Source organism: Lissotriton helveticus, chromosome 4_1 (genome assembly GCF_964261635.1).
Source record: "Lissotriton helveticus chromosome 4_1, aLisHel1.1, whole genome shotgun sequence".
Taxonomy (NCBI): domain Eukaryota; kingdom Metazoa; phylum Chordata; class Amphibia; order Caudata; family Salamandridae; genus Lissotriton; species Lissotriton helveticus.
Window position 1 is genome coordinate 871,197,458 of NC_136063.1, and position 19,377 is coordinate 871,216,834.

The following is a 19,377-nucleotide window of genomic DNA, read 5'->3' on the forward strand; positions in this document are numbered from 1 at the left end:
CATCAGATGTATTTGTGTTGCTAACCTGTGTAAGTCCACCTATTCTCACACAAATAGGATTGTTGCAATGTTGACCGCTAATAGCTTTTACATTAAGTTTTATAACATAACTTAAACACATTGGCAGTGCCAATAGCTCTGGCTAAACACTTACAATGTCCCAAAGGCAAGATCGATTGCATTGCAAATGCTTGTTGTTCATTGTATATGAAAAATGCTAGTTGAGAAGCAGGCGCCCGACTAGCTCAGTCGGTAGAGCATGAGACTCTTAATCTCAGGGTCGTGGGTTTGAGCCCCACGTTGGGCCGATTAGATTTTTAAATTCATTTTACTTTTTATTACTTTAGATAGTATGCTTAAGGCACAATACATTAAAAAGCGCTGTTTCGTATTAAATATTTTGTATACATTATTTTTATGGTGTATTAGTGAAAACGTTGCTTTGCCTGTGGTCTATTTCGTACAGTATTTTTATGGTATGCTACACTGCTGAAAACGTTTACTTTGCAGTTAAATCGTGGTCCTTCTAGCGAACTAAAATACAGGCGATCGGTTTAGTATATAATAAAACAAATATATTCAGAAAAGATTACGACAACGAGGCTGTGCTGCATTTATAGTCAAATCACACTTAGATTCAGTATTAAATCCTAGAAAATACAAACCGGGATCTTCTAGGTTTGTCTCCTATTTTAGAAAAAAATAGTCTAGTGTCCACTTGTTTACGTTTTACAATTCTGGAACAAGGGTGGTTAAACGTTAAAAGGAATGTGTGTTACATTGCAATTATTCCTGTGTTTGCTCTAATAATCATTCAGAAATGATTTAGACAACTCTGAAATACTTTATGGGATTTCTTAGCATTTTCTGTTTTAGAGTAAGTTTCAGAAGGGACAACATTCCAGACTCCACTGCTGTTCTTTCTCATTATGTTTTTCGACCTGAGTTTATAAATACTCGTCAGCCCAATAAAAACAAGCATTGGCATAGCCAATAGGTCTCGTTTATTTTTACAGCGACCGACTACAAGTATTTGTGTCTTGTCCGGGTAGATGGTAAGAGAATTTGCTGCACTATATTCCTGTAGTCTGCTCAATGCTCATTGGATGCCACTTTGGTGTGGTCCATAATAACTATATTGTCCGCATATTGAAGAATATGAAGGGGTCTATGCCTTTGACGAGGAGGAGCAAGACAACTGGTAGTCAGGGCTTTTCCCAGATTGGCCGTGTATAGGTTGAAAAGTAGTGGTGCCAACACACAGCTTTGTTTCAGACCCGGTGGTCGATATTTTTTTCGATATTGACATCAGACCTGTTTTCACTTGGACCCAGGTTTCAGAGTAAAGCAAGATTATGGCATTTAAAAAGGGAGAGGGAATACCCCAGCTTGCTAGTTTCTTCCACAGGGTCTGTCTGTTAACTTTATCAAATGCCAAAGTGAAGTCAATAAAACAGTAAAAAAAGTGGCGGTTGGTTGTTCTGTATAGCTTGGTGGCAAAGGGCAGATAAAGCTATGATGTTATCAGTGGTCGCTGCATCCCCGCAGAACCCTGTTCGAAAGAAGGGTAGCAGCTCTATTTCTTCGGCCCAGCTTTTTAGCTTTTTCAGTAAAATTTGAGCATATGCCTTTACCTCTAAATCTAGCTCGGCTATAAGGCAGTAGTTGATTGGTTTTCGAGGGTTCCATTTTTAAGAACCGGGCATAGAGTGGAGCATCTCCAGGCATCGGGGACTTGGCCCATTGAATAGGCCGAGTTGAAAAGCGGTGTTAGGAGAGCCGCCCAATCTTCTGGGGCACATTTACAATCCTGCTGAGAGACCATTTGGGCCTGGGTCTCCACCCCCCTCCATTAGTGTTACAATTCGAGCAGACGAGGTTAAATCTTGGTATTGTTCCACTCTGTTTCATTTATATTATTATGTACAAAAAACAGGCCTGTGACGTGGTTCTCCCAAACCATTGCCCGGACTGCGTTTTCCCTTGACCTCCGTGGTGAATTTGTTATTTACGTACCTCCAAAAACGAGCTAGTGATCTTTCTTTAAGCATCTCAAATATTTGTATTCACTTCTCCTCTTGAAGTATGAATTTGAGCTCCCAGATCACTTTGAGGGCTTCCCTTGCAACTTTTACTACCTGAAGATTTCTGCTCGTTGGATTCAGTTTGTACATACGGGTGGTCCTCCTTAAGTTCTTCCATGAAGGGTTAATGAACCGTTTCGGCAAGTGTGTTTGTGGGTAATTTTGCACTGGATGTGTGTGGTTTAAACGACCCCAGCTTCCCGAGACAGATTCTAGCAGATCTTTGGTCAAATTGTCCCATTGCATTAGGAGCTGTTTGCCTGGTCGATTCTTCTGCCTGTTCTTTCCGTCACCAAACCATTTGACAAACTGTGGCGAGTAAAAAGGTCGCCATTTGATTCTTCTGACTAATGCCAATGTTTCAGCTCCAGTTGAGATGCCTAACCCCTAGCCTTTGTCTGCTGTCTGATGGTTTAAATCCAGGTTTATAACTAGAGCATTATGATCACTCTCATCTCGGTTTTTTTAATCTCAAAACTTTGTAGATGTTTTGCCAAGGGGCCAGGCATACAAATATAATCGATTACTGAAATATTTTTTAATGTGGGACATGTTGTGTTCTTGGCTTGTGTCAATGCCTGGTCTGCAGATTTTAAGTGGCATGAGGAAAGTAGCTTGCTGAATTGTTGTCGATCCTTGCTAGTTTGTTCAACTGTAAGATGTCTGTTGAGGACCTTGGTGTTAAAATCTCCTCCCATCACCACTTCCTGAGAGGGATGGGATTCCAGGATTTCTTTTATACTTGAGCACCAGGAATCCATGGCTCATGCTCCTGAGGTTTTTGGAGGGTTGAAGTAACAGTTAATTATGAGCAAAGAGGCGGCCTTCTGACCAAGTCTTGCTCCCTTACAGATACAACTTGCAGACCCTCGTGGGTTTGGGAGAATGCAGACGGGTTGTATGATGTTTCTACGCATTCCGTTGCAATGCATGCCTTTTCCACGCATGCGTTACAACGCGAATGCCACTACCACGAGTATGCTTTACAACGAAAATGCCTTTACCACGCATAGTTATACAACGATTTTCGTTGTATAATTATGCATGATAATTGCATTTTCATTGTAAGTGCGTTTTTCGATCCCTGCCCCAATTCCTTATATGTCCCCTAAAATTATTTATACTTTGTATATTTAAAAAAAATACTCCCTGTTTTTCATTGATGGACTTCTCCGTCTTCAATGTTTTGTGGTCCCTTTTCTATTTTTTTGGTAAAGGCAGTACGTAGAGGCACGTACGTTATGACGTCGTTAGTAAGACTGGCTTATTTCAAGAAGGACGAAAGGTAAAAATCAACGTCTTTATTGTAAGAGTCCCCCCAAGCTCCTCAGGCCCCTTTTTAGGTTTCGCCTGCCGTTTACTGCGCAAGCAGTATCGCGCAGGCGAAAACTTTTGTAAACAGTATGGAGCTTAATCCCGCCTCTGTCTTCCATTGGCTAGCTCCATAAATGGAGGCTAGCCATTGGAAGACAGATCTGCCCGTCATTGCCGGAGCAGATTCGTGGGCGTTCCCGCGATTTTTACTCATCCCACCCCTTTAACGTCGTCATTGCGGCGGGGGGCGGTTCCTATTTTTTTTTGGGGACGCCGTGTTTTTATTATCATTTGCCGCCGGAAGATGTCCAGGTGAGTGCGTCCTTGTTTCTTTCTCAACCCTCTTTGCCTGTTTGCCTCCGTTATTATGCATGTCCCCCTCCCGCTGGCCGTGTGTGCCCGTTCCCGCCTCCCCCTTCCGCTGTCCGTGTGTGCCCGTTCCCGCCCCCTCCCGTTGTCCGTGTTTGCCCGTTCCCGCACCCCCCCTCCCGTTGTTCTTGTTGTGGCATGTCCTCACAAACAAGAGTTTGAGTGTGCGTTCGGCTGTGTGTTGAAAGTGTTTCACTCCAGCGACGATCCTTTGAGGGTGTTGCCTCGTCACCTGCTCCTCTCTGTAAATCAGCGCCATGTCAAGTGAGCGGTGATTGATGAACCTGCACGTCTCATGGTTGTTAAAGATTCGTGGTTTTTAGAGTTTTGTTAACATTGTTACTTCTCTTAGCTTTGCACAAGCAGAGGTTGAGTAGTTTCCTAGTATGCAACAATTAATTTGGTTGTTGGGTTTGGTGTACACAGCTTTGGGGTTGTACTTGTGAAACAAGGCGTATGATTTTCTCGATTCTCACATCAGTAATGGCAGAGAGAGATGCATGTGAGTGAGCCTTTATACTCGCTCAAAAAGAGCTAGAATGTATAACATGTATAAAAAGTTTTGTTGCAAGTACTGCAGTCTCTTTAAATATTTACATATGATTAGAATATTTAGCGCAGATGGCGTGAAACAACACGCATTTTGACTGAGTGCTATTTGGTAAGGGAAGGTAGGCCGGGAAAGCACAAAGGAATGCTTTTGCCAATTAAAATGTTCCTTGAAAGGCCCCAATAAAATGGTCGGTGCCCGGGTACATTGCTTTTCACTTCGTTTCATAATGAGCAGGAAAACTTGAAACCTTGACGCAAACTTTGTATAGTGATCTTAATCTATTCTCTAAAGGTATTAGGGGAAAGACAAGGTAGATTTAAGCTCCTGAATCGGGCCTGCCATTGGTCGAGCGACGGGTGGGCAGGCAGATGCATGCGCTGTGCCGAGCCCATTGCCGCTGCTCGCCATTGACAGAGTAGCCTTTCAGAGTCAATGAGCCCCTTCAATGCTGGCTTGTCAAGGCTACGACTTCATAGACCTGAGAGGGGGTTTGAGAGGTCAGCCCCTTTCATGTCCGCTGTGCTGCAAATGAACTTTAATGCTTAAACAACTATTGGAATTTTTATGTCTGCTTCTTGTTCTTTTTTCTTCACAGAGTCATTGACGAGACATTCAGTGCTTTTTAAATTGGAAGTTGCATTGTGCTAGAGACCTCGTACAGATTTACGGAGGGCTGAAAGCAGTTAGATCATGTTCTTTTCATGGTGCGATTAGAATCAAATCGATTTCCCTTCAGCCTTCAGATGGCAATTTTAACAAAGCTCAGGGGCTAGACAAGGGACACAACGACTGAACTGACTGTTAATTACACTCCGCAGCCTTATTTTCTTTTGATTTGGAGCTGACTGGCAACTAAATTAACAAAAAGTGTGACCATAACTGCTGCCCTATTTTCATCTAAAAGGAGAACAGTCTCTAAAAGACTGTCTTCACAAAGGAACAAGTAAAGGCTGCGCATCATTGTTGCAAGGGCAGGGCATCTTTTTCAGAGCAAACTGTATAGTGGCAGAACCCCTGCACTGTTAATGTACTACCTAAGCACTGTATAGTGCCAGCAGCCGTTGTGCAAACATTAAGTCCCCCCGCACTGCATGGTGTCAGTGTCCTTTCACCATTACTACAGTATCACCTTTACTCTGTGATCCCAGAACCCATTCACCATTAGTGGCTTAGTGGCTTCCCCCACTGCACTGCATGGTGCCAGTGCCCCAACACCAGTATCACACTGCCCCTGCACTATATGATGCCGTGGTGGCTGCCACATCACTCCACTTGCCTCATGTAACTTAACGTCTGCTTTTGTAATTTGTTCACTCGTAATCTTCTCATGTATCATTTCTGTTTCTATTGTGAAGCGCTGGATTTAGCAGTGTCACTGTTGTGTTATAGAACTAGTCTGCAAGTAATTGCTGTCTGCTGAGCTCGTCCAGTAGGGTACAATAGGTCTCACATTTGCGAGAGAATAAGCTATTCGCAATGTAAATGACAATGCCATTTATTTATCTGTTTTCAGAACCAACACATAAATAAAAATGTTGTCATTTACAATGCCAATAGCTCTAACTTTTGCAAAGGCGAAACCGTTGCATTGTAAATGCTTGTTAATTCTTGGAGGTCCTTCAGAGCCTGTGTTTCACATATTGAGCCTACAGCAAGGGTTGTGAGCAAGGCCTTTGTAGCTTGGGCTGGCTGTTGAGAGGATGGTACTTGAACGGCCACTGGGGCTCCCCTTTGCTGATGTGACACACCCAGAGGAGTCGTTGCCTTAGAAAGTCCTGTTTGCTCATGCCTGCCTTACTTCCAGGTACCAGCAGCCTTTCCTTTCTCATGCAGTTTCTCCATCCTCTTGTACGACTTTGCCACATGCCTGATGTGGTGGTAGTGCTCTAGCCTGATGTGGGGAATTTTCTCCTGATCATCTGTCATGTTGTCTGATGGAGCTAAATGAAATATGTATCAACAAAAGATGAACTTGTACATGAATTCAGCAATAATGCGCTCACATTTTTTGAACATCACATTTGGCATGTCATCCAAAACCACATTTTGAGACAGGGATGAACAAAATTCCTTATAAACATATACTTCTCCTAATGTAACACGGCAAATATATTCATGTGCTGGCAGTGTAGGTATACAAAATGGCAGTTCCACACAAATAAACTGATAACCCCATCAATCCAGAGGCTGAGTTGGAAGCATGATGTGGTGTACACATGGAATTGAACACACCGTCTACATATGGACTACCTAGCATTGCTTATGCAGCATGCAACAGGGTATATTTTGCTGTAAATAACAAATGTGAAAATAGTTATGTCAAGCAAGAACAGGTAATGTGCCTCAGTACTGGTTAACTCATATTGCAAATACACAAGGCCATTTTCAACAACAAGAGGAACTCGAGGACGGACGATATTAAGTGGGGTCCAGTGTACGTGTCCAGAAATACACAAGGCCACACACATTTCTGCATTGACTTACTCTGTGCTAGGTAGTCCAAACACAGATGGAGGGTGGGTAACTACCTTCCGTAAAACAGACCTGTTGGACATTTCACCAATACTGACTCATGGAAATCCCAGGAACCCTAACATATAGCTTATGGTATAGAGTTCCTGCTATGCCATAGTGACCATACATATCCCAGTGTTGATCCGCACGTCAGCAAGGCTGATTTCCTTGATGCACATTAACAAAAAGCATATCCATGTAATGTGTGTGTGTATGCATGTTGCAGATCTCATGTTTACAAGTACTTTGTGCTGTATCTATCAGGTTATCTTCCACCATGAGTCAAGGGTGACAGGTTTAGTGCTAGCCAGTAGGAGTAACGCCACCAGTAGGGGAGAAGTGTAATGGGCTGTATGCTTCCAACACAGTGCAAATCTGTATGTGGTCCTTTGCACATTGCACCAAAATTGAAAAATCTCCCTACAAAGATATGATTATTTCCTGGGAATAAGACATTGAGTATGTGAGGCCACGAGTTAGGCATTTACCTCCATTTCCATGTCAGGTGACGTGCCAAATGTATTCCCACCTATTCTGTCTGCACTGAGGTAGGATTACGTACATACTGTAAAGGTATATGTCCATACCTTGCCATGTGGTCAACCACACTAGCAATGTGCATCAGACAGGCAGTCTGAAGATGAACCTTCCACGAAATGTAAATTGGGAACAGGTGAATGATGCTACCCCATACACTTCACAATGTTACAAATACCAAAGATCCCACACATTCTTGACAGAGCTACAAACACATTCTATTGACACTCAATGTTAGCATTATGCTCCCTATAGGACTCCACCTTGCCCCTGGTGAATGGTGCAGGACCACCTACAAGACAAAAACATGGTACATTGCTTTGTGAATATTGAACATATACAATGTGTACATATAAAGCACAGTGCAATGACATCACAAATATCTAGTATGTTCAGCATGTTGGACACGTACCATGTGGCAAAATTGATATGGATTAATAATGGACTGATATATTCCACATGGAAATACTTAAGGACAATACATGACCAATCATGCCACTAGTGCACAGAGTGCAGAGTAGGCTCAGAACATCCTTCAATGCTACATTGTGCAAGGTTGCATGCCTTTGATGGCTAAATCAATATCCAGTCTTGGAAGGGTCGCCACCTGGAAGTTATAACATTGGTAGGGGCCTGCCCAACACTATACGTGTGCTGAACAAATGCAGCACAAATCAGACGGTCAAGATGATAGGTTGCTCCTTACATGTCACCTATGCAGGGTATTTCAACATTAAATATTCCTTTTCTGTACAGGTTCTTATATGGATTGAGGTCATGTAAACAAATACATGCATTAGTCAGTAAGTCAGTCAAAACATCTGTATTCAGCTGTATACCAGCCATAAAAGAGTGCATCATAAAAACATTTCAGAAAAAACTACACAGTAAGATTGAAAGAATGCATACAATGAATAATAATTCCATAGCAAAGACAATTGCAAATATCTGGATGTCAGTCTCTTAAGGCAATTTCTCCACAGACAAGGAACCGTGATGCCTAGGCCTACATGCATGAAAAATGATTTGGTGTGACCGAAAAACCATGTACAGCCAGTGGTGTGACACAATATGAGTGGGACTGGCAACAAGGTACATGGAGGGCGACTCTCACGCTCAGAACCCAGTCATGAGCTCTCAGGCCAAGTTCCCACACTCCCTGCACACTGCTGGAAGAGGTCCCCTGCACCTGTGGGCCTCCTCCACAATGCAGGATCTGCAGGGGCTATAGGTACGCAACTGTGAATGGCCCCCTGTGGGAAGATGTTACCATTTGACAGATTTAGCCTGTACTATGGCACACAACCTCTCAAAATAATTGCCCATTACTGTTGAGAAATAGATTACTTAATTTTAGATACGCACACAACTACAAACAGATAGTAAATATGTACTTACCAACAGGGCCACCAACGTCCATGCCGAGCTGATCAAGTAGATCGACCTCACAGCTCATAACATCCTCCTGTTTTAGCTGGTGTATGGTGCAGTCCAAAGACCCTGCTCATATGCTACGGCACTCGCTCCCACCGCTCCTTGTGCTCCTTGGTGTGGTAGCCTTGGCTAATCCTACCCTGTAACATAATGTGCCAGCAGCCAAAGCAGGCCCCCAAACTCTTCCTCCAACAGGTTCTTTGTTCTCCCCTTCCCCAATATGGCCCTACACGCACTTTAACCCCTTACCACTATGTAAAATGCCCATAACCTAAACCCCACCCCATAAACTACAAAAGTCCTAAATTGACTAACGCCTCACAATACAGTGACAAAAACAATACAAGTACCAAATACAACACACAATTAACACAATTGTCACCCGACAGGGAGAGCACAAACACAGACGAGACCAAAATGCTCCAAATTCTCCATAGACAAACCACAAAACACCTCCTACACCAGCACAGATAAAAAAAACAGTAAGGGAAAGTGAAAGCAGCTTCACACTACCTAGTTTGTAGCCTGCCAGAGCCATTGCAACATGTTCTGGGTGTATCCTGCCCACTTTCGACAAATGTGTAGCTTTTTATGACGCATCAGTACAGAAATAGGCAATGTGTGATTAATGCACAACGCACGCTAATGCACAACGTATTGTTTTTGATGCATTGGCATTGATGTGTGGATTGCGATCGATGCACCGGGTGCAATGCAGAGTTATAAGGTCAATCCGTGGGTTCACACCCACGCAACTGGCCTTGTATCTATGATACAGAGTAGTGAATTGTGCAGTGCAGGTAAACACACCTTGTGCTGACTTTCCTTGCTCCTCTTTTCATACCTGATCTTGGATGTGTTGAATATCATTGTTAAAAGTGCTCCTATGTGGGAGTCATTGCATTCACTGTACTGGCATTATGAGTGACAATATATTTTTGTGAAAAACACATACATATTGTGATGTGTGGAGACATTCCAAACTTTTTTTTCACCATGTGGTTTGTAGTATTCTTGGGTGAACGTGGTTAGCTGTGGAGTATACATTGTTTTGGGGAAATGTATTGCAGTGCTATGCAAAGTGAAATACATCATTATATTCATGAATATGAGTCTAAATTCATAATATCTGTCTGTATTCCAGCCGTAGGATGTGTTACGTATGCAATACACACTCAGGGAAGAACAGAAACTGGCTGCTTCAACCAGTCTACAGTGTATGTGACATCCAGCTCACTGATTACCTGGATAGATACAAAAGGTATAGTGTTAGGCCAATATGACACCTGTGATTGTCAGGCAGACATCATTTAGCAGACTTAAATATCTAACAACTGCCAATTAGTGTTGTGGTACAGACACATATGCTTCCTGGGCTTTGTGTCTGGAACAATATGTATGGTACATGCACAATGCACCTGGAAGAAATCTGCAGGACTATAGTTTGACCATCATGAGTCCAGCTTGAGTAGGCCAGACAACAGCAATTAATCCCAAGTGCCACTATGCATCGTAATTTACTTTATCACATTACTCTGCACCATAGTTCCTTAAGCTTTGAATATGGCAACCATTTACACCAGATGTTCATATGTTCATTTGACACCACACAAACATGCAATGCGTCAGTGAGTACCACTTTGACAGTAGTGATATTACATGTAGAAAGACCTTGATTTCTTATCTTTACTTTGATTTCTTTGTATCCTGTGAACAGCACAAGATGTAAGTAAAGACATTACCACATGTATTTGAGATAAAGGGTTGCTCAAGGGAAAAAGTGCAGAGAGAAGAGGTGCTCGTCTTCTAGGTAAAAATAGAAAAAGGTGTGGGAGATTACAGAATAAAGGCTGTTCGACATAAAGGTAGTTTCAATAGTTTGAAATCAACACTGGTTAATTGGTTCAACATTAATTGGTTAGACCGTTCCACAACACGATTTTTAACTTCATGTTTTCATCTTTTTGTAGGTACAGAAATGCAACATCAGGTATTAGAGCAGGGTGATATGATGTAATACAGGCCCTTAGTTGGGGGTATGCATTGACGTTTCGACCCGGCATATTGCGTAGAGGGCAACTTAAAACCTCCGCTTGTGGGTCTTCTTCAGGACAGAGGGAATATATGAGACAACCTAGAGAGGTAAGCACAAAATTAATTTGTGCAAACTCCAGAGATGGAGGCAGGTGTCAAGGTGGGTGTTGAGATTACTAACCTAATCCTGGCGCCAGGGGTTGGCAAGCCAGATCATTACTACCATTGGTGGGTAGTCTGTAAATAGAGGAGTTGATATGTATGAGACAACCATACAATGAATGATCGTAGTTATAGGTGCGGAAAAAGAACAAAGAAACTCTTACCCGCAAGGAATTGCAGAGTGTCACGCTCAAGGTATCAACTGAATGGACTGTTCACAGGGCTATCCAAAATCTTTTGCAAACTTAAATATAAAAAATCAGCAGTTGTATTGCTGGGATATGTAGAATTAATCCATCAATGAGGTATGAGCAGGTGTCTATATAAATAATCAGGTCATAAGTGAAGAGTAATTGGGCAAGAGCATGGTGGTGTGACTTTGCTGGACATACCTTATAGAGTTCCTTCGATTCAGAACGAAGAAAAAGCTCCTAGTCCATCAAAATCCGAAAGGGTTCTTGCAGACGTGCTGAGCGCTCATAGTGAAAGAGGCCGAAAAACATGCTCACCTCGCATGCATGTCTGAAATGAGGCATTGCAGATAAAGCACGCTCCTCCACTGGCCCAAGACAGAAGGTGAAAACAGACTTGTATGTCTTAAATCGGTGACTAAATGTATATTGTGAGGAAAACAGTTCCTCAGGACAGCAACTCTATGATAACTGAGGTGCATGATAATGACAGATGGCTTTTGCGAAGCTGTTACGTATCAGTATTAGAAGGATGCTTAACACCGAAAAAAGAACAGGAAATGAACCTATCGGTTTGAACACAATGGTAATTTCATAGAATCTTAGATTAAAAGTGCATCGAGTACTTATGCAAACATTGTTGGGAAACATAGCACCATGCATAGAAAAATTGAAGAGCAAGTGATAAAATTCATAATATTAACAAAATATATAAGAGAGAGTAATGATTATATGTACAAAAATGAGACAAATGTGTTAATGAGACAATACATTAATCCATGTATAATATACATAAATGTGAAGAGACAAAGTTAAAATATTTACGTACAAAGGTCTACATTATTATACATCATGTTTTGCATTCTCACACTAAATAAGGACATTGCCTGGCTATGTGTGTAACAGTGTCTGGCATCAGCCATTGTTAAGAGTGGCTGCCTGCCTTGCAATTTCCTCATATTCGTTCAATCCTCTCACCGTAGTGTCAAAGGTGTGAATCCATTTGCACTCTCTAAATTTTATGGTGTGAGTGAAGTTGCCTCCTCTGGGGATGATGTTTACTTTCTCGATCACCCACCACTTTAGACTCTCAGCCGAGTGTCCAAAAGTGGTGAAGTGCTCAACCAGGGGAGCACCCTGAACCTTACATCGTATTCTACTACAATGTTGTAGTACTCGTGTCTTGATCTTTTGTGTACTCTGCCCAATGTATAGGAAGCCATATGGACATGCTATGGAGTATATGACACCTGAGGTGTTGCAGTTGGTATGGTCTCTCATAGTTTGCATGTATTCATTGTGCGTGAAGCTTTTCATTTCCTTGGTCATGGAGCAGGCCTTACAACTGCCATGTTTAAAATGGCCTTAGTCAGTGATATGTGCCAAAGTGACATTTGGTTATTGCTAGGGGGCATGGGAAGTAGAAATTTCACCATGCGATCTCTTATGCATTTGCCTTTCCTAAAAGCATGCATCGGTGGATCAGGGATACCTATATCATCAGCCACTAGGTGTCAATGGCGATTGATCAACTTTCTGATCTCATTTCTCCTTCTGCAAAAAGTGGTGACACAGATCAAGCGTTCCTGTTCAGGAGTCACCTTTTGTTTGGGTTCTAAAAGGAACTCCCTATGGTCGAACCAAGCCTGCTTACAGGCTTTTTTAGGGAGACTCAATGGGTAGCCCCTTTCCGTAAGACGAACCATGAGATCCACCGATTCTTCAAAGTAATCATGCTTCTTGGTGCAGTTCATCCAAAGCCTGAGGAACTGGCCAAATGGTAAATTATCTCTGAAATTACAGGGGTGATGTCTTGTGTATCTCAAGAGAGTATTTCTTTTGCATAACTTCCTGTACAATGTGGTGTACAGCCTTCCCTCGTTGGCCCTCATCGTGATGTCAAGGAAATGTATCTCTTTGTTGTTGTACTCAAGTGAAAATTGAATGTCATTGGATTTTTTATTGAACCAGTCATGGAATGCAGTAAGCTGTTCCTCACTCCCCTGCCATATCATGACTACAACACCCATGTAGCGTCTCCAAAGTTCTACATTACTTCTATATGGGTTCAAGTCATTCATTATATGTGTATGCCCATAGGTATCCATGTATATGATGGCCAGGTCTGGTGCAAAGCCTGATCCCATGGCCCCTCCTTGGTCTGTAGATAGTGGTTGCCCTGTAACAAGAAACGATTTGTGGTCATAGCAATCTCCAGTAAGTTGATTATGAACTCAGTTGGGACCTGGAATGGTCTAGGTCTATTTTATCTAGGACTACCCTAATGACATCTAAAGCAGCCTTCTGAGGAATACTGGTATAAAGTGACGTTATGTCCATGGTTACCAGTATTTGCTTGCTGGGATTAAAAGAAAGATTATCTACCAGCTTGAAAGTTTCCATTGTGTCCCTCAGATAGGCAGTGGTATTTTCGGCGATGGTTTTGAGAAAAATGTCCACATATTTACATATTGGTTCCAAAATGGGCCCGCAACCTGAGATAATAGGCCTCCCAGTTGGGTTGGACATGCATTTGTGAATTCTGGCTAGTGTATATATAGTGGGCATCCTGGGTTGTAAATTGTTTAGGTAGCCATGTTCATGCTTGGTCAGGAAACCTCCCAGTAGTCCTATATCATTAATGGTCCTATTGATCCCTGTAATTTATTTGTAGGGGTCGGTTCTCAATCTCGTATAGTTGTCTTGTACACCTAGTTGGGCAAATATCTCTTGCTTGTAATCAGACATGCTCTGAATGACTATAGCCCCCCCTTGTCAGCAGGTTTTATAACTATATCTGTATTGTTCTTTAGTGATTCAAGGGCTAGACGTTCAGCTTTCGAGATGTTAAACGTAATATATTCTTTGCTTGACAAGGAATGCACAACATCCCTCAACACCACTTGTTCGAACGCAAATATCTTGTGGGACATCAACTGTGCTGGTGGAGTGAAATTGGAAGGTGGTCGTAGACCTGTCTTAGAGAAAGTAGTATTGAAGGGAATCTTGTTAAAATCTTGTTTGGTGTAGTTCCACCTTCAGATTAAAGGTGTTGGTTAAGGTAGTGGAAACAAATGATAGGCCCTTACGAAGTTCCTGTTCCTCCTCTGGTGTCATGGCATACCCTGAAAAATTGACCACAGGGTTTTCTGGTGTGGCAGTGGTGAGGTTCACAATCTGTAATGCTGGCATCATGCTTGTATTTCTCTATGGGCCTCTGGTTGAAAACATACTTGTTTCTTGGCACAGCCTCTGCCCCTGTTCCATAATGGTTCTTTCAAACCCCTGGGTCGACCCCAGGGTTGCCCCCTAACTCTGTGTTCTGACCATTGACCCTCTCGTAAAAAACTGTTTTGATGTTCAGGGTAAGGATATCCCAGAGTGTGTGTTCCTGAGCTTGTCCCTGGTCTTTCTGCCTCCTCCAGCAGAGGCCGTGGAAATATAGGAGATATATTACCTTTTCCTACTCCTCCGCAGCAAGTGACTCCGATTGCGAGACAGAAAGACCGGGGACAGTTAGCCCCAGATTTACACTTGCCTTTTCCAGTTACCCATGTAATAGCTTATGTTGAGCAAGGCCTGATATGTTGTACACTTCTACAATCTGACTTTCATGTTTCTCCAGTTGCTTACTGGGATAGGTATTTAGATATTTTACTGATCACTCAGTATTATGTGCACTCACTACATGTGTGAAGAGACAGTTTATTGATCAGATATTTGTTTATTTGGCCTTCCCTAGGTAGGTTGTGACATTCCCAACATGAAGACACTCACACATACATAGATACATGTTGACACACATATTTAGTTTGTGGATTACGTGACATAGGCACAGCTGTTTCATATTTCACTTCCTCTACTGTGTGATTTTGGAACATACACGTTGTGCATTTTAAACATGTCCCATAGATAACCCTGGGCGTAGCTCGCGTAGTCACGCTACACGTAGCTACGCAAAGTGCACTTTGCACTACGCAAGCAATGCGTAGCTGCGTGAACTGCGTAGTGCGGTAGGGAAAATGCTGTTCGCACTGATTGCACAGTGTGGATGCTTGTCCGCACTATGCAATCATTGCAAACGGCATCTTGCACAGTGCAAGCGGTCGTTTTCTGTTGCTAGAGTAGATTTGTACTCGAGCTGTAGTTTTCTCATCACGGACTGGTAGTTTCTCATCGCAAGCGGTCGTGAGCATACGCGACCACTCGCAATCAGTAACCTGACCTCCTCGCGTTGAGAATCTCACCGGGAGATTTATTTTTCATGCTTGCGATCAGCAACATGATGTTACTGATCGCGAACAAGGAAAATATCTCGCTGGGATGTCATTTTGCTCGCTTGTGGTCGCCAACTTGACGTTGAGGACCGCGAGCAAGCAAAAAATATATGTTTTTGCACTGTGCTATGTGCAATTTGCGTACCTTGTAGTTGCGCAAACTACGCACACTACGCGAGCGTCCCATGCCCTGGGTTACTGATAGATTGTTATGCTATTTCTCGTCAGCTTTCAGATGTTTTTCTTTCCCAGATAATTTGTCATGGTGCACTTTGATTGGCACATGTATTGCAATGTGGACCATCCTAATGTGGGACACTGACCTTGTTACAAGGAGCTGTCCCGTCCCCAAGTACCCACAATGCATTGGTTTTTACATGTATGTCTATGACTCTAACTCATAGGGGATTGCATACTTCTATGTGTTCATTTTCCACTCATTGCCTCTGATATTGTATATTTTGATTATTAACCTGAGTACACTGTGGTGCCTTGTCCATGTTGGAATTTATTCTATGTTGATGACTGATGTATGACATATTTGGCCACATTGTGTTAGACTTAGTTAGTGTCCATATGCTGGATTCATATGCTTTTTGTTTGAAGGACTTGGGCCACAGCACAGATGAGCCGTCAGATTGGTTACATCAGTCAATGCACCAGTCAGGACACGTGTATGTGTCAAGTCAAGTCAAGTCAGGGACATTTGTATAGCGCACAAATCACATCATGTCACTTGCAGCAGTCTCTGACATAGGGGAACACAGCTAGTTTGCAAAGAGCCAAGTCTTTAGTCCTTTGTGAAAACGGCCATGGTCAGGGGAGTTACAGAGATGGAACGGTATTTTGTTCCATGCGACTGGGGCTAGAAACGAAAATGCTCGACCGCCGTTTCTGGAGGTACGTGTTCTCAAAGGTATCAGTAATAGTTCGTTTCTGGATCTGAGATTCCTTTGTGGCTGATACCATCTGAGTTTTTTGGACGAGTATTTAGGACCCTTTTCATACAATTGTCTATGAACCAGACATAATATTTTGAAAAGGATACGCTTTTTTACTGGCAACCAATGTAGGCTTTTTAGACAGGCAGCAGAGGAAGTTGTTATCGGGAGGTTAAGAACCAGCCAGGCTGCGGTGTTCTGGAGAACCTGAAGCCTCCTCAGATGGTGTTCATTTATAGAGGACAAAAGTGCGTTCCCGTAGTCCATCCTATTTATTATAAGGCCTTGGACTAAGGGTTTACGGGCCTGAATAGGGATTCACTTAAAGATTTTTCGCAAACTCTGCATTAGTCCAAAACAGGTGCCAACTATGCTGTTTATTTGGCTATTCATGGACAGTTTGTTATCCAACAAAAAGCCCAAGTTACGGGTTGAATCCTTTGGTACTGGGCATGTGCCCAGCTTGATTGGCCACCAATCATCTGTCCAATGTTCTGCCGCATTGCCGAAGAGCATAATTTCTGACTTGCCACCATTTAGTTGGAGGTGATTGATGGTCATCCATTCCTCGACTTGTACCAGGCAGCTTTGGAAACGTTGTTTGGTTTCGTTAGGGTCAGAATCTAGTCTGACGAGGATCTGCGTATCATCGGCGTACGACAGAACATCAAAGCCATGGTCTCAAATTATGTTGGCCAAAGGGGTCACATAGATATTAAAGAGCGTTGGGCTCAGTATAGAGCCCTGAGGGACACCCATTTTGAAAGGTCTTTCATTTGCACTGTTTTCTTCGATTTGGACCGTTGTAGTGCGGTTGGACAACTAGCTAGAAAACCAATTTAAGGCGTCTCCTCTGACACCAATCTCCCACAATCGATGAATTAGAATGCGGTGGGAGATGGTGTCAAATGCCGCTGACAAATCGAGCAGGACGAGGATGGCTGACTGGCGCTTATCCAGCGCCAGTCTGATGTTATCAACCACCTCGACCAATGCGGTTTCAGTGCTGTGTTGTGCCCTAAAACCCGATTGCGAGGGATCCAAGAGTCCATGGCTTTCAAGATGATTTACAAGCTGCTTGTTAACAATTAATTCAAGCATTTTCCCGAAGTATGGAAGCAGGGATATAGGCCTGTAATTTAACAAGATGTTAGGGTCGGCCGGAGGTTTTTTCAGAATGGGCCTAACTTTAGCGGCTTTCCATATTGTCGGAAAATCAGCGTCCATGAATGATTTATTTAAAAGGTCAGTGAGATGTTCCACCAGTGCCGGTGCAAGTGTAGAAAAAAGTTTAGGGGGGATGAGATCTGTGGGTGTCCCTGACTATATTTGTTCCGGCCAACATGGTCGCCTCGCAGTCACATTTAATGAATTCCTCCATAATATGAGGGGGGTCTGATGGGAGTGTGCCCGGAGCATTTAGCTGCGTTTGGTCATGATGATCAGGAAAGGAAAGGTGAATGGCGGCAATTTTATCTTAAAAAAACTGGGATAATGCATTTGTCCATTCCAAGGAGTTCGGAATTTCTAACGCAGCATTAGGAGTGGTAAATTCCTTCATTATTTGAAAAAGTTCCTTAGAGGAATTTTGGGCTCTATCTATCCGCTCCGTGAGAAATGCTCTTTTTCTCAATTTTATTTTAAGCATATAGCTGTGCTAGTGCAGAAGTTTAAATATTTTCCGATCTTTCTGATCTTTGCTCCTCCGCCATTTCTTTTCTGCGGTTCTGCATTCCGATTTTATGATTCTTAGTTCCTCTGTGAACCAAGGTGCAGTTCTAATTTTGTGTTTAATTCTGCTCATAGGGGCAATTTTATTCAGTGCTGTCTCTATAGCAAGATCAAATTGCATTGCCGAGGTGCTGGCACTTGAAGAGGGAGTGTGTGAGATTAACTGAATTTTTTTTTTAAAAAAGAGGTAAAGTGATCTTTTTCATAGGTCTCTGTAGTCTTGAGCCATTTGCCGGTGCTATTTTTATTTTGACCATCGGGAAAGGAAAAATGTACTAGATAATGGTCAGTCCAGAGCAATGGAATAGGAGAGGCTGCTTTCAGGTCAGAAGAATTGGTAAAAAGGAGATCCAATATATGGCCAGCTTGGTGTGTAGGGCCTATGATCTTCTGATCAAGTCCCAGAGTTTTCATGCTAGACATTAGCTTTTCTGTATCTAAATCAGATGGTATATATGCATGATAATTGAAGTCCCCTACTACAAGAAATTTATCTGAGGCAAGGACATGAACTGCAATAATTTCCTGTGTACCTAGACTGTCAGTATTGCTGAGACATATTGTTGCAGGGATTCTGCTCTTGAACAGAACTACGCTTGGAACTATAGAGCATCAGTATGTAAGGACTAGGTCACCATACCACCTCAGTCTCCATGAGTCTGCGTCTGACTAGCTATAGGTCCTCACTTGCCCTCCTAACCTTACCAGAGAAACAAGTGAATTGTCACGCCCAAAACACAACACTCTCGACCGCAGGGATTGCGGTAACAGGACATACTCTCTCTCACTCGCACTTTTTCACAATTTAGATAACCAAGAGAACAATTTAGAATATTTATTCACTTTATCATGTATGAAAAGCAGTATACGTGCCACAAGTAGAAAAAACTGCATAATAAAAATACTGTTAGCATGGTTAATAATCCATATACCATGACAGGTGCTGTTGTTTTATAGGACAGAATGACTTAACCCCTCTCCCTTGCTACTAAAGCTGAATGATTATAAGAAAGATCTCTTGGATTACCGGCAGACCCCGTATCTTAGCATGCACAGATGGACGCCCTACATCTTGGCAGATGCCGTGCTCCTGTCTCAGAACTCTCATTCAATGTGTCTGTTGGTTGCTCACGTACTTATCTATATGCTAGGATATGTGTATGCATATACAACAGCTGCATTCTTGTGTTATGTCTAGGTGTTAGTGCTAGTGCCTACCCAGAAAGAAGAATGAGG

At 42.6% G+C, this 19,377-nt stretch overlaps 1 non-coding gene across 1 annotated transcript; it reads left to right on the forward strand.

Moving 5' to 3' along the window:
• Window positions 1–234: 234 nt before the first annotated feature.
• TRNAK-CUU (transfer RNA lysine (anticodon CUU)) lies at window positions 235–307 on the forward strand. The gene has a single exon. It is a non-coding gene; the product is annotated as a tRNA-Lys (tRNA).
• Window positions 308–19,377: the final 19,070 nt, after the last annotated feature.